At 37.5% G+C, this 13,869-nt stretch overlaps 1 long non-coding RNA gene across 2 annotated transcripts; it reads left to right on the top strand.

Moving 5' to 3' along the window:
* The first annotated feature begins 326 nt into the window (after positions 1-326).
* Positions 327-3,246, top strand: LOC140010245 (uncharacterized). Of its 2 annotated transcripts, XR_011817542.1 has the most exons (3): positions 327-562; positions 2,182-2,256; positions 3,040-3,246. It is a non-coding gene; the product is annotated as an uncharacterized lncRNA (long non-coding RNA). The 2 variants fall into 2 exon arrangements; XR_011817541.1 differs by lacking the exon at positions 2,182-2,256.
* The last annotated feature ends 10,623 nt before the right edge of the window (positions 3,247-13,869 follow it).

Here is a 13,869-nt window from a genome sequence, read left to right as displayed (position 1 = left end):
AATTTTAGGTATAAACACACAAGTGATAGCTAGGGGTACAATCGTTATAAGAATTTTTCAAAGGTTTCAATTTTTATTGCGCCTAAATTAGAAATACGTGTTTGCACGTGCGCGCTTAATTGAGGGATTTTGGACCATTATTTTGGGACAATTAAGAATGAATAATATTTATATGAATGTAAGTGCCCTAGAGGTTTAGTGCACTAGTGCAACAAACGTAAGAGAAATCGAACACAAAACGCGCGCGTAGGGCACTAGTTGTAATTGATTTGACGTATTTAATATATTAGACGTCAAGCGTCTTATGTACGCAAAGGAACCAGCAATCTCATTTCATTTCTGCAAAGCTTCATGGCCGGATAGCAGCAGCAAAAGGGACAACTAAAACCTTCAACATTTCTTCTTCCAAAACTCATGCAAATCACCACCAAATCTTCTAAAAATTTAGCACCACTTAGCCTAAGTCTTGGACAACATATTTAGCTGGAAAAGGGAGGAGCTTTCACGGTTCTTCAAGCTTCAAAGGGGCCGAAACTTCTGTCCTAACCAGCCATCAAAGTAGGTAGTAACCAATCACCTTAAACTTGTCTTTTGGAGTTTGATTTATGCATTTGAGCTAGAATCGTCACTTTAGTAGCTTGTATTGTTGGGAAAATTGTTAAACGTGGGCTCTATGAACTCCCACTTTGGGTTGATGGCTGTGATGATGTTTGATAATGGTTTTGTTGCTGAATTAGAGCTTAAGGAAGTAGATTAAAAGTGCTTTGTCACCAGAAACGTTATTGAACTCTTGAAACAAAAAGTTCCCATTTTACCCCTGCTCTGTTCGGTCATTTTAATGCAGAAACTGAGGATTTAATGGCCTGATTATGTTGTTTACATGTTGTAGCAGTTGTGTACAAATTTTCGTTGAAAAATACTGAGTTTTGGTGGGTCAAACGAATTTATTTCCAAAGCTAGTAATCTGGGAAAATGGTTGCCGTCGTAACCAGACCAGTGTTCGTGTTTCGTCCATAACTCCGTACTCCGACGTCGAAATCAAGTTCTGTTAGTGGCATTTGAAACTAGACGTTCCCATGTTTCCAACGGTGTATAGTGCACATTCTGGTTTCATGTGTGTGAGCCACACCATTCATCTGAAGTCGGCTATCCTGTTTCTCCGTTCTGCCGAAATGATTTGATGATGCTGCAACTTTAGGCTTAATTTCAAACCAGTTGCATGCTGAAACTTGCAACGATTTCTTCTGTACAATTTTAGCCCTGTGAATCTATTTTCTAACACTATCAACCATTCCCAATTCCGAGTTAAATTGAGGGAGTTATGATCAAAATACGGTGACTGCCTCGTTTTTGAAACCTTAGATTTGGACAGATTGCCTTAAGGATTTTTCCAAACTTTGGTTGATTGGTTAACCACCTTTCCGAAGGTATTTTTCCACGAAATTTGATAGAGAGATACCCTTCATATAGGAGTATTATACTGCAAAATTTGGTATCAATCCAAGTCCGTTTCGATACTTAACTAAAGGTCCAAAGTCGGAACCAAATCTGGAAATTTGTTAACAGTCTTGAAATTTACCCAACTTTGAGCTACCATATCTTGGTGCTCAAAACTCCGATTCTCGATCTGCTTGTTCTGCCCTAAACCTTACTTGTACCTCTAATTGAGCTACAAATTTCAAGGGTTGTTTTGCAACGAGTGAATTCTGCTGAATTTTCAAAGTTAGCGAAAAACCAACCCCGGCTCAATCCTGGATGATTTGGAACAGCAACTTTAAGCTCATTTTTGAATACCTTCCACTTAGATTCATGGAAAAGTGTCTTCTAAGAACTTTTAGTACTTTGGAAGAGGTTTCCAACGGTACCAAGTTTTCCAATTTTCGACATGTGGAATCTGAGATACTTTTTTTTTAAAATATCGTATCAAAACTGAAATTTTCTGAATTTCAAGGAAATGGAGTTTTTCAAGTATTCCTTATTCCTTCGATAATACTTGAACGTTTGTGCTTGATTTCCAAGATAACAAAACTCGATTGCTCTTGTACATTAAGAAACTCCACTTGAACCTCGATTTACAAGTAATTGAGGTTCATTTTCATGAAATTTCCCCAGATTGTACTAGTGCACAATCTTCCTTGATAATTGGGATATGTGAATGATAATTCACTATTAAATGCTCAGGCGCTCAAGAGGACCTTCCAGAGGATCTCACGGGAGACGCCTAAACCATCATTTGAACTCGCTACTTGAATCACTGTGAGTGTCAAGTGCATGAACTTGTTGTTAAGTGGTTATTTGTTTCTTATCCGTTATGTAAATTTGAAATTTTGAGATGAGGGTGTACTTTATCGCACTCGTTCTCTTTCAAATGAAATTATATTCGAATTTTGCTATGTGAATTCGTATCCAACTTGTACATGGTAATGTGGATGTGATTTGTACTTGTGATTCGTATATGTGATCCGTATTTGTGATTCCTATTTATAATCGTCGATTTGAGCGTTGCTCATCGACTTATATTCGTATTCGTATTCATATTCGGGGGACGCCCAAAACTCGTTGGCTAACTTTGCGAATCGAGCCAGCATGGACTTGGTCGATAAGCTTAGCAAACCATGAGATATTTGTAGAGCATGATCTATTGGAGAGATCTTGCTCGGCATTACTCGTGCAGTATTGCCATGATATACTCGAGTATTATCAAAAACTTTAATGAGCGGGCCCGGTAAGGGGGTGTAACGGTGACGGGATTCGAAGAAAAGTGGTGTATCTACGGATTTGATACTTATGTGGTTGACGGAGTGTCAACGTGAGATGTGATCAAGACTTCGACTCGACTACGTGGAATTTAGCTCCTGAGAGCTACAGTATCCTTGAATTGTTTATGTTTATTTTTCCTATTCGAAATGTGAATTATTCGAATTTGATAGCCTTACCTACAATGTAATTGTTGTTGCTACTTGGATTATGTGTTTGCATGTGTGTTTTCTTGGCCTCACTGAGTATTGGCTCATCCTATTAGTTTGTTTTCCTTAACAGGTTGGATTGGAAGATTTTGGTAAAGCCGACTAGATTATACTTTTGATTGGAATCGGGGCTGTAAATGTATAGTCGACTTTTAATGGTTGCATTTTGGAACTTGATGTATCTTTTGTGAACATGATGTAAGATTTAAATATTTAGTTAAGGAAGCGACTTTTCTTTATTTTGACTCGTAGTATTTGGTATGTATCGTTAAGTTCGATTTGATTTGTCTTGAGTCCTGGCGAGAGTTGGGCAGGCGTCCCGCGGATACCGTTGGGTTCGCCCTTGGGAGAAGTGGGGGGCGTCACACATTTTTTTTGCTGAAGAGTTCAAATGAATATCCATTTTTTTTTGCTGAATCATTTTTAATTTGCAATAATGTCATCCCTTAACTGTTATTATTGGACTAATTTGGTCAAGGTACTTTAATTTGAGAAAATGTCCTTGTTAAATTTGTATCGGTGTACCAATTTTGTCCTCCAACTTTTTAACTAACCAACTTATGATGGGACAAAGTTTTCAATTAAGTGAGGATAAAAGAAATCCAAAAACTTTAAAAAATATATACAAAGCAGTGAAGAGAAAATTCTTAAAATAAAAAATGCATTTTTGAGCTCCTTATATTAATCTGAGTTGACTGCTGCAAATTCTCAAAGTCTAGTTGGGTCCGTCCCTCGTGTAAGATAGTGTAGGATTAGTATATAAAAGATGTGTTTGGCCCTTAAAAAAAATTTTTTTTTTGAGCTAGGCTATTTTTTTATTGCAAGAAATTTCTCTCGTCCTTGATTTGTATTTTTTTTAGATCTTTTTATTTTTTATTTTTTATCAATTTTATATATAATATCATGCGTTTGCCCCTTCTTAAATTGATTTGCCAAAAGCAGAGTGACCAAGTTGGCCAATAATAAAATTAAGGGATGATAATGTCCTAGATTACATTAGAGAAACCAAATTGGACCAATAACGAAAAGGGCTAATACCAGAATTCTCCCTAAAGATTTCTCTTAATATCACCTAATACTCTTAAGGTTTTAAAAATGTTACTTACCTCCCTTCCTTTTGTTATTTGTGTAACAAAATTTTTAAAAACACTAAACTACCCTTACACTTGCTAATATAAAAATAATCCTTAATCTCTAGTGGTACTAACACGTCACAATGCCATAGTCCATAAAAATATGAATTTAAAAAATAAAAAAGAAATTTACAAGAAATACAAATGCTCAAGAAGCGAATTTCAGACCCTCCACGAAACCTAGGTGAGGTGAATTTCAAGAAGCGCCCTAAAGCTCTATCTTCACCCCTCTCTTGATTCCCAATTTGGTTGACTGGCTCAGAGTCTTGGTGCTCAAAAATGCATTTTCTCTAATGTATACCTTTTGTATGAAATTGATGACTGTTAAAGTGTAAATTTTGTTATGGTTGGTTGCTAGATTGTAATTACAATTGCTAGCCTTAAAAGTTGTGGCTTGTATATTCGAAATATTTCTTAATTAAATCGATGGTTGTTCTGTGACTCTATATTAAGTTTGAACGAGTGCGTGAATGCTGACGAGAGTTGGGCAGGCGTTCTGCTAATACTCTAGGGTTCACCCTACCGAGAAGTGGGGGCATCACAATTGATATTAGAGTGCTAGATTTGAAATACCTGGAGTAGAGTTAGAAGTTCTTAGTCGTGAACTTTTGGTCATAGAAATGCATGATAGACCTTAAGTTGAATTTTCAATTGGTATCAGTGATTGTAAGGATTTGACCTTTAGTTTTGTGGGTTATTTGTAGGATATGGATAGCAGCAGTGATGATGATAGGATTGAGGGACCTCTCCCCGTGATCCCGTATCGTATGGTAGGAAGCGGACCCCTCTTGCAGTACTCACTGCTAGGCGGGGTAGGACATGCCCATGCCGAGAGTGATTTTCCTATCCTAGCTGCTTGGTGTTAGGGGTAACCGAGGAGTGGAGACAGTTGACTCGTGACCTCAGGATAGCATAAGCTGAGAGAGAGGAGATGGAGGTCACTATAGAGGCCCAGGCTGCCCCGGATTCAGGAGCTAGAGGCTAGGGTGCTTGAGGAGAATTAGAGGGCTGACGCCTCCTATGCACAGTTTCAGGAGACTGAGAAGTACCTTATCCGGATTGTCCGGGAGGCGAGGAACCGTGTGGATGGCTTTATGGCTGAATGTGTGACTATGGCCGATTGTCCCGAGGAGGACACTTCTGAGACTGTAGGATCTTCTAGTTCAGTTCACTTCTATTAGTGATTTTCCGACCTTTTTGACTTTTGACTTTTGTTCAGGACTTAGAAGGGATGAACTTTGCTTTGAGATATTTTGTATTTTGTTGCATGTACCCCTGTATTTTGAGGCACTTAGATGCCTATGTCATGTATTTGATATTATTGACTCATTGTATGCACTCTTGACATGTGACATGACTTCTAACCTATGTAAAGATCTATGCTTTGATTTTAACGTGTTCCTGCAACTTGTACATGTTTTTAAATTTCTACGCTTATTTTTTCATTTTTAATTATGCATCTAGAATCTTGCTAAATGGATTGGCGAGAACATAGAGGGAGGCGTGGGCGTGGGATTCGGCAATCCCGCACTCCCAAGAAAGGTGAAGGATCTAGACTGGTCCAAACCAAAATCCTAGGAACGAAGAGGGTGACTAAGTGGCTACCGTCCTTAACCACATATAAGGTTCTCGAGCGTTTAGTTAAACAATAAGACTCTGAGCCAGTCAACCAAATTAGGAATCAAGAGAGGGGTGAAGATAGAGTTTTAGAGCGCTTCTTGAAATTCGCCTCACCTAGGTTTCGTGAAGGGTCTGATCCCGAGATAGGGTTTGAAAGGATGGTGGATATTTTTTCTATTTTAAATTCTGTCGAGAAAAGGCAAGTGAATTTTGCCGTTTTTCAGTTTGAGAAATTCACCTGCTCTTGGTGGAACGTTGTCAGGGCGAAGTGGGAAAGAGAACATATCCCCTGGATTTGGGTAAATTTTGAGAGAGAGTTCAATGCCAAATTTCTTCCGCCTATGATACAAGAAAAGAGGGAGGATGACTTTATTAATTTGAAACAAGGGTTACTAAGAGTGGCCGAGTATGAGGAGCAGTTCATTAAACTTTTCAAATTTGCCCCTGAGCTTGTGGTCATGGAGCGTAAAAGAATAAAGAGTTTTATTCAGGAGTTAAATGCAAAAATTCAAGAATCCCTAACAGCCGCCTAAATCACAACTTTTACGGATGCCTTGGAGAAGGCATAGAGGGTAGAAAATACTAAATCCCAATCTAAAACTTTTCACGCTAAAAAGAAGGGTAACTCAAGTAACACCCCTGATTCGTCCGAAAAATCTACCCAACCCCTTAAGATAGGAAGAGGGGTTGGAGGAGTAAGAAAGCCCGGAAAACCCAGAGGAGCTCCATCAAGGGGAGCCCCGCCAAAAGAGAATCAGAGTGAACGAAATCAGCAAAAAGGAGGTTTTCAAGCTAGTTAGGTCATGACCCATCGTGTCATTTATGGATATTGTAACAAGCCTAACCACACTGAAACCAAGTGTTGGAGAAAGTAAGGAAAATATCTGATTTGCGGTAGTGCCGAGCATCAGATTTCTAGTTGCCCTAATGCCTCTAAAGAAGGAGGAAATACCCCACAACTTGCTAGGTCTGCTTCAAAATAGTCAAGTGCCGGAGGGAGCCGACCGAAAATGCTAACTAGGGTTTACGCCTTAGACAATCAGCAAATTCTTAACCCAACTGAAGTAGTGGAAGGTACGATTCCCATTTTTTATCGCCTAACTAGAGTTTTAATTGATCTCGGGCTAACCCATTCTTTCGCAGATTCTAATTTTATGAAAGGTATAGATGTAAAGTGTGAATTCTTGACTTATGATTTAAAAGTTAAGACTCCTACGGGGAACCTATGCCTTATTGCTAATAAAATTTATAGGAATTGTGAGATTTGGGTTGGTGAAAGTAGGTTGTTGGTGGATTTAATGAGTCTAGCAATTAAGAGATATGACATGATACTTGAAATGGATTGGTTAGCTCAATATCATGCTCAATTGGATTGTAAGATGAAACTAGTAGAGTTACACATTCCTGGGGAAGCAACTTTAAAATTAGATGTGAGGGGTGGACTAGCATCGTTTGATTTAATTTCGAGGATTCAAGTTAGGAAATTATTGAGTAAAGGAATTAAAGGATATCTAACTTTTCTTATCAATACACCTGAGGATAAGGTGAATTGGAAAACGTGCCGGTAATGAATGAGTTTTTCGACATCTTTTTCGAGGAATTAGAGACGTTACCTTCGAAAAGGAAAATAGTGTTTAAAATTGATGTGGTTCCGGGGACGGCTCTATCTATAAGATACCTTACATGATGGCTCCAACTAAATTAAAGGAATTGAAATTGCAATCACAAGATTTATTTGGAAGAGATTTTATCAAAGAAAGTGACTCACCATGGAGAGCTCCAGTGCTCTTTATTAAGAAGAAATATGGGAGTTTGAGACTATGCATAAACTATCGAGACTTGAATGATATGACTATTAAGAACAAATACCCCCTGTCTCACATAGATGAGCTATTTGATCAGTTGTAAGGGACAGTGTTATTTTCCAAATTAGATTTGAGGCAAGGATATTACCAATTGAGGATTCTAGAAGCTGATGTGCCTAAGACCGCTTTCAGTTCAAGATATGGGCACTTTGAATTTGCAGTGATGCCCTTTAGGTTAACTAATACGCCAGCAGCATTTATGGACTTGATGCATCCGATTTTTAAGCCATATTTGGATCAATTTGTGGTGGTATTCATTGATAATATATTAGTGTACTTAAAGTCCGAGAAGATCATGAATGACACCTGAGAATAGTTTTGCAAATCCTGAGAGAGTACAAATTTTTTGCTAAGTTCAATAAATATGAGCTTTGGTTGGAAGAAGTTGCCTTTTAGATCATATAATCTCTAAGGAAAGAATTACTGTGGATCCAACTAAGGTAAAAGCTGTTTCTAAGTGGAAACGATCAGAAAATTCTACCGAAATTCGGAGTTTCTTAGAATTAATCGAATATTACCATCGGTTTATCAAAAACTTTTCTAAAATTGCAAAACCCTTAATTGAGTTGACTAAGAAGTATGGTAAATTCATTTGGGATTCTAAATGCGAGAAAGAGTTTCAAGAGTTAAAAAGGTGTTTGACCGAGGCACCTGTGTTAGCATTGTCGAGTGGAGGAGATGATTTTGTGGTTTATATAGATGCTTCAAAGGATGGTTTAGGGTGTGTATTAATGCAAAGTGGAAAAATGATTGTGTATGCCTCTCATAAGTTGAAATCTCATGAACAGAATTATCCGACACATGACTTGGAGTTAGTGACAGTAGTGTTTGCCTTGAAAAAGTTGAGACATTATTTATATGGAGTGACTTTTGCAATTTTCACTGATCACAAGAGTCTTAAATATTTATTTTCCCAAAAAGAGTTGAATTTGAGGCAACGTAGATGAGTGAAATTTTTGGAAGATTATGATTGTACCCTTAACTACCATCCTGAAAAAGCTAATGAGTGGTGGATGCCTTAAGTCGCAAGGTGCAAATGGCCAGTTTAAGAGTGAGAGAATGGCACAATGCTAAAAGAAATTAGTGTTTGGAATCCGCGTCTTGAACAACAGAGGGTAATTTTGAAAATATTACTGTGAGGTCTACCTTGTTAGATCGAATCAAAGAAGTTTAAAAAGGAGACCCTGAAGTGTAAAAATAGGTTAAGAAAGTTCAAAAAGGAGAAAAGTCTGACTTCAATTTGGGGACTGATGGAGTGTTAAAATTTAAAAATCGCCTAGTGGTGCCAATAGATGAAGGTTTAAAGAAGGAAATTTTGGACAAAACTCATCGTTCTAAATATATGATGCACCCTGGAGATAATAAGATGTATTAAGACTTGAAAAATCTTTATTGGTGGGAGAATACGAAGAGAGAAATACTTAATTTGTTCAAGCTTGTCTCACTTGCCAGCAGGTTAAGGTCGAGCACCAAAAATCATCTGAATTATTACAACCGTTGGAGATACCTGAGTGGAAGTGAAAAAATATCACAATGGATTTCGTATAAGAGCTACCAAGGATTCAGAGAGGGCACGACGCTATTTGGGTAATAGTGGATCGATTGACCAAATCTGCTCACTTTTTACCGATTAATATAAAATACTCCTTGAAAAAGTTGACTAAGTTGTATTTGGACAAAATTATAATGTTGCATGGGATACCGTTGAGTATAGTCTCAGATCGGGACCCTAGATTTGTGTCTCAATTTTGGCAAAAGATGCAAGAAAGTCTAGGGACTAAGTTGAATTTTAGTACCACTTACCATTCGCAGACTGATAGATAATCGAAAAGGACAATTCACACCCTAAAAGATATGTTGAGGTCATGTATTGTGGATTTTGGAGAAAATTGGAGTCAGTACCTTATGTTGGTGGAATTTGCTTATAATAACAGTTCTCAATCTTCAGTATAAATGGCTCCTTACGAATCTCTTTATGGTCGAAAGTGTAGATCTCCTATTCATTGGGACGAAATTGGAGAAAAGAAGATTTTAGACCCGACTACTATACCTTGGGTTGAGTAAGTTTATAAGAAGGTGAAACTGATACGTCAGAGGATTCGAACAGTTCAAAACCGCCAAAAGAGTTATGCGAATAATCGAAGAAAAAATTTGAAATTCGAGGTTGGAGATAAAGTATTTCTTAAAATTACACCCTTGAAAGTAAGTCTAATGGCGGGAAAAGGGAAAAAGTTGTAACTGAAATTTGTGGAACCCTATAAGGTTATCCAGTGCGTAGGAAATGTGGCTTACAAGTTGGAATTGCCTTTAAATTTGTCCAGAATTCATGATGTTTTCCATGTCTCCATACTTAAGAAATATCATCTCGACCCATCCCATGTGTTACAACTGGAAGAAGTAGAGATTGATGAGAATTTGTCATATGAAGAAAGGCCGGTAAGACTTTTCAATCAAAAAGTGAAGGAATTAAGACGCAAGCAAATCCCTCTAGTGAATGTCTCATGGAGGAATCATGGAATGGAGGAAACGACTTGTGAAATAGAAGAGGAGATCCGAAAGAAGTATCTAGAGTTGTTTCTGAATCAATGTATGAATTTCGAGAACGAAATTCTTTTAAGGGGGGGAGGATGTGAGGACCCGAATTTTGATTTTACTTTCTTTTATTTTATATTACTGGCTTATTTACTTATTTAATTATTGGTTTACTTCGATTAATTTATTTCATTCATTTTAATTTTATTTGCATGGATCAATGTCTCGTTTTATGTTTTAAAACGTTTCGCTAGTAAAATTAATTTTTCTGCAACTCGTTTAGTAAGAAATAGCTATTTCACATTTTTCGAGACAACATTCTATCCGAGAGTGCAATAATCTTGGAGAATTAAGGATGATCAATAGTAGATTAAGAAAAGTTAATTGAGAGATTAGAGGTGAGTGAGTTAATTAAGCTCAATTAGGAGCACAAATGGCCTCCTATTCATTTGTTAACTTTTGGGTACCAAAGCACCTTTATGTCATTTCTTCCTTTTCATTCCATCACTTCACCACCTAACTACACAAACCCTTTCTTCTTCTTCTCCACTTGGCTGACTCTTCCTCCACTATTTCTCAACAAAATTTCAGTTAGCTTTCTTCCATTTTTGCTCCAAGAAGACACTCCAAACTTGCTTCTTTTCTTGGTTCATCACACAAGTTTGAAGGGTGACTTGAAGGAGGAAGGAACTTTGGTGGTTTAAGAGCTTATACACTAGTGGTTGGTCTTCATTCTTGGAAGTAAGGTAATCCTCCAAAGCTCTCATCTTTTCCTCTCAACTTATAGTAGTTAGATAGTTCTATCTAGTTAATCTTTAGGCTGTTGATGGGTTCACAAGAACCTTGACACTAGATAGAGGACTTGAGATGGTTTCATAGGTAGAGGCCTTGAGGATTATTGTGTGTTTACTTGTTTGTTTGGTGCTTGTTTTAAGCAATTATGACTTAGTTTTGGTTGGAAAGTTGAAAAGAAAACTTGAAGAATGGTAGAGGCTTGCTGTCCAAATTTTGGCTGGTTGAATTCCTTATGTTAATTTCAAATTTTGTTGTTGTTTTAGTGCTATAATGTTTGTTATATGATAGTGTTTATGTGTGTTAAATATCTCCTAAAAAACTTTACAATTGGTTGAGTTAGAGTAAGGGAAAGTGAGGTTGCAAATTTGAAAAATTTTCTTATCAAGAGACCCGACTAGTGTTCACGTTTTGGCCCATAACCTTTTGTCTGGGAGTTCAAATCAAGTGTCATTTGTGGCATCCAAAATTAGACTCCGAGCGCTTTCCAAAGGTATAAAATGCACCCCCTAATTCATTTTTGATGAGCCATAGTGAACCGGCAAAGATGACTGATTTTCTCACTGCTTTCATCCAAGAAACAGTCATCGCTGCAGTTTGTAACTCAATTTCACCTATCTTGCAAAACGAATTTTAAGACAGTTCTTTCTAGTGATTTTTAGAATTTTAAACCTAATTTTCAACCCACAACCCACGCTAAATTTTGAGTTGTGTAACTCTAGTTATGATCAGATTTTGAAACTCTATCAAGTATCTTAAAACTGGAAATTCCATGAAACAGGTTCCAAAACTCAGATTTCTTAAAACCTTTGTGTCTTGGTGTAGAAAGGTCCGAATTAAGTTCCGTTTGTTGCATTTGAAACTAGTTTTGGAGTTCTATTACTGGTATAAATTTCAAGGACTGATTCTGATGAGGAGGTCGAGAGGGCTATCCAAGTGGAGCAAGTGAAGGTGCCATTGGGGCCCATGACACGAGCCCGCGCGAAGAGATTGAATGAAGCACTATAAATATTGGTTCGTGCAGCCCGAGCGTCCAGTGGAGAGCCAAAGGCTATTGAGGGCCTCAACGAATCTAGATATGTCATCTTACTCGCGGCCATTCAAGAGGATTAGCTACCCAAGATTCGGCCACGGGCCCATGGTCCATTATCAATTAGTAGAATGTAATAAAGAGATCCAACACGCCTATGGGTTGGACCTTAGTCGTTGTTAGTCTTTGGCCATAGGCTAGGCCATGTGGGCCACCTTTGTAGTCCCTACGCTGAGCTGTTACGGGGGTCTCGCTTTAGTAGGTTTTGGTTACGGCTACAAATAGCCTTAAGTCGTTGTTTACATTCAGTTTTTGACGATTAATAAAATTACAATTGAGAGTTCTCTCAAGAGCTTCATTGAAGCACCTTGAATATCTTAGATCTATATCTTAAGTATTCAATTGACTTATCAATCTAGGATCGCGCTAGATTGTGGCGTCTTCTACAAATACCGAGGTTCATTGACCACGTGATCAACGGGTTTAGGTGATCCGCTGCGTTCGTCGTCTTCAACGTGAGTCTCTACCTTCTAGATCCAAGCCTTTTTGTATGGGTTGCATCACAAGGTTGGTGCCGTTCGTATCAGATTCTATTTCTATGAATTTTGCCGAATTTTCAAACTTTACTAAAATTGCAAGCCTGTTTTGCTATGTCCTGTCTGGAACAGTGATTTTGAACTAAAATTTGAATAATTTTAAATTGGAGTTTGAGAAAAGTGTCTTCTATAAAGTGCATTAAATCTAGTTTCCAACGGTATAAAGTTTTCAATTTTTGGACTTACGGAACTCAAGATATGATTTTTTCAAATAGTGTCGCACCAAGTTAGAAATTTTCTGGTTTCAAACAAAGTATTCTGTTAAGAACTTTCCACCTTCCTTTGCGATTATGGGTCCGTTTTAAGTTTAATTTCATGATTGGATACAATGTCTCTTTGAATTTTAAACCTTCATCTTGAATTTTAGTTTCCAAAGGATTAATCCTCTTTTGATGATTCTCTTGGTTGCCTAACTTCCTTGGTTAATAGCACCTCTTTTCATACTTGAGAAAGGAACTTCAACCCCTAAATCTTATGCTCTCGATTTCCATGAGATTGAACTTTAAAAAGGGAGCGTTTAACTAGAGTAATTCTTGGAGAATTTCACTAGTTTTATACTCGAAACTTGGAACCTTTACCTTTGACATTTACCATGAAAACGAGTGGAGTTTGGAATGAATTTTGACTCCATTAGTTTGAAAAATGTGAATGCTCTTTATATTCCAAAATTTGGACATGAGATTAGAAGTTTTGAGAGATGAAAATCATCTACCTTTTTCTCAATTTTTGTGCCAAAAGTAAATATGGTACTTTCTTTTGGAATTGAGATTTACTTACCATGACTTGAATAAAAAACGACCTTTGAGTTCTCTTTGAGCATTATTTTAATGATTTAGCGAGAAATGCTCTTTTAACTTGATTCGAACTTGTGACCTTAAGAATGGGTAGCGAGAAAATATTTTTCTTATTAACTTTGGTCGAATACCTAAGTAATCATGATTGTGCATGTCTCAGGTGGTCACGAGAATGCCGAAGAGCTCATCTGACTTCTCGCTTTGCTCTTATTTTGCCCTTAACTTTTGGTGAGCGTCAAGTGCATGTTCAATGCTAATGTGATTGAAATAATATTTGTACAAGTGCTATATGATACGTGAACTTGCCAAGTCGAGGGTGTACTTTATCGCCCTCGTCCTCTCTCTCTTGTGATCGAATGATACTTGTTAAATGAATGTATATGACTTGCACTCGTATTGAAAATATTCTAACTCGTGAGCAGTGAACGGCAGAATGTATCACACTCTATTCGGGTGGGAGGTATCGCTCATCCCGACTCAGTGCTATGAACGATTTTAAGTCAATTGGAGTGTTATCTCATCGACCAATCATGTTTGTGGG

This window comes from Coffea arabica, chromosome 7c (assembly GCF_036785885.1).
Source record: "Coffea arabica cultivar ET-39 chromosome 7c, Coffea Arabica ET-39 HiFi, whole genome shotgun sequence".
Lineage (NCBI taxonomy): Eukaryota > Viridiplantae > Streptophyta > Magnoliopsida > Gentianales > Rubiaceae > Coffea > Coffea arabica.
Note: the sequence above shows the minus strand (reverse complement) of the source record. Positions and strands in the feature narration are given on the sequence as shown.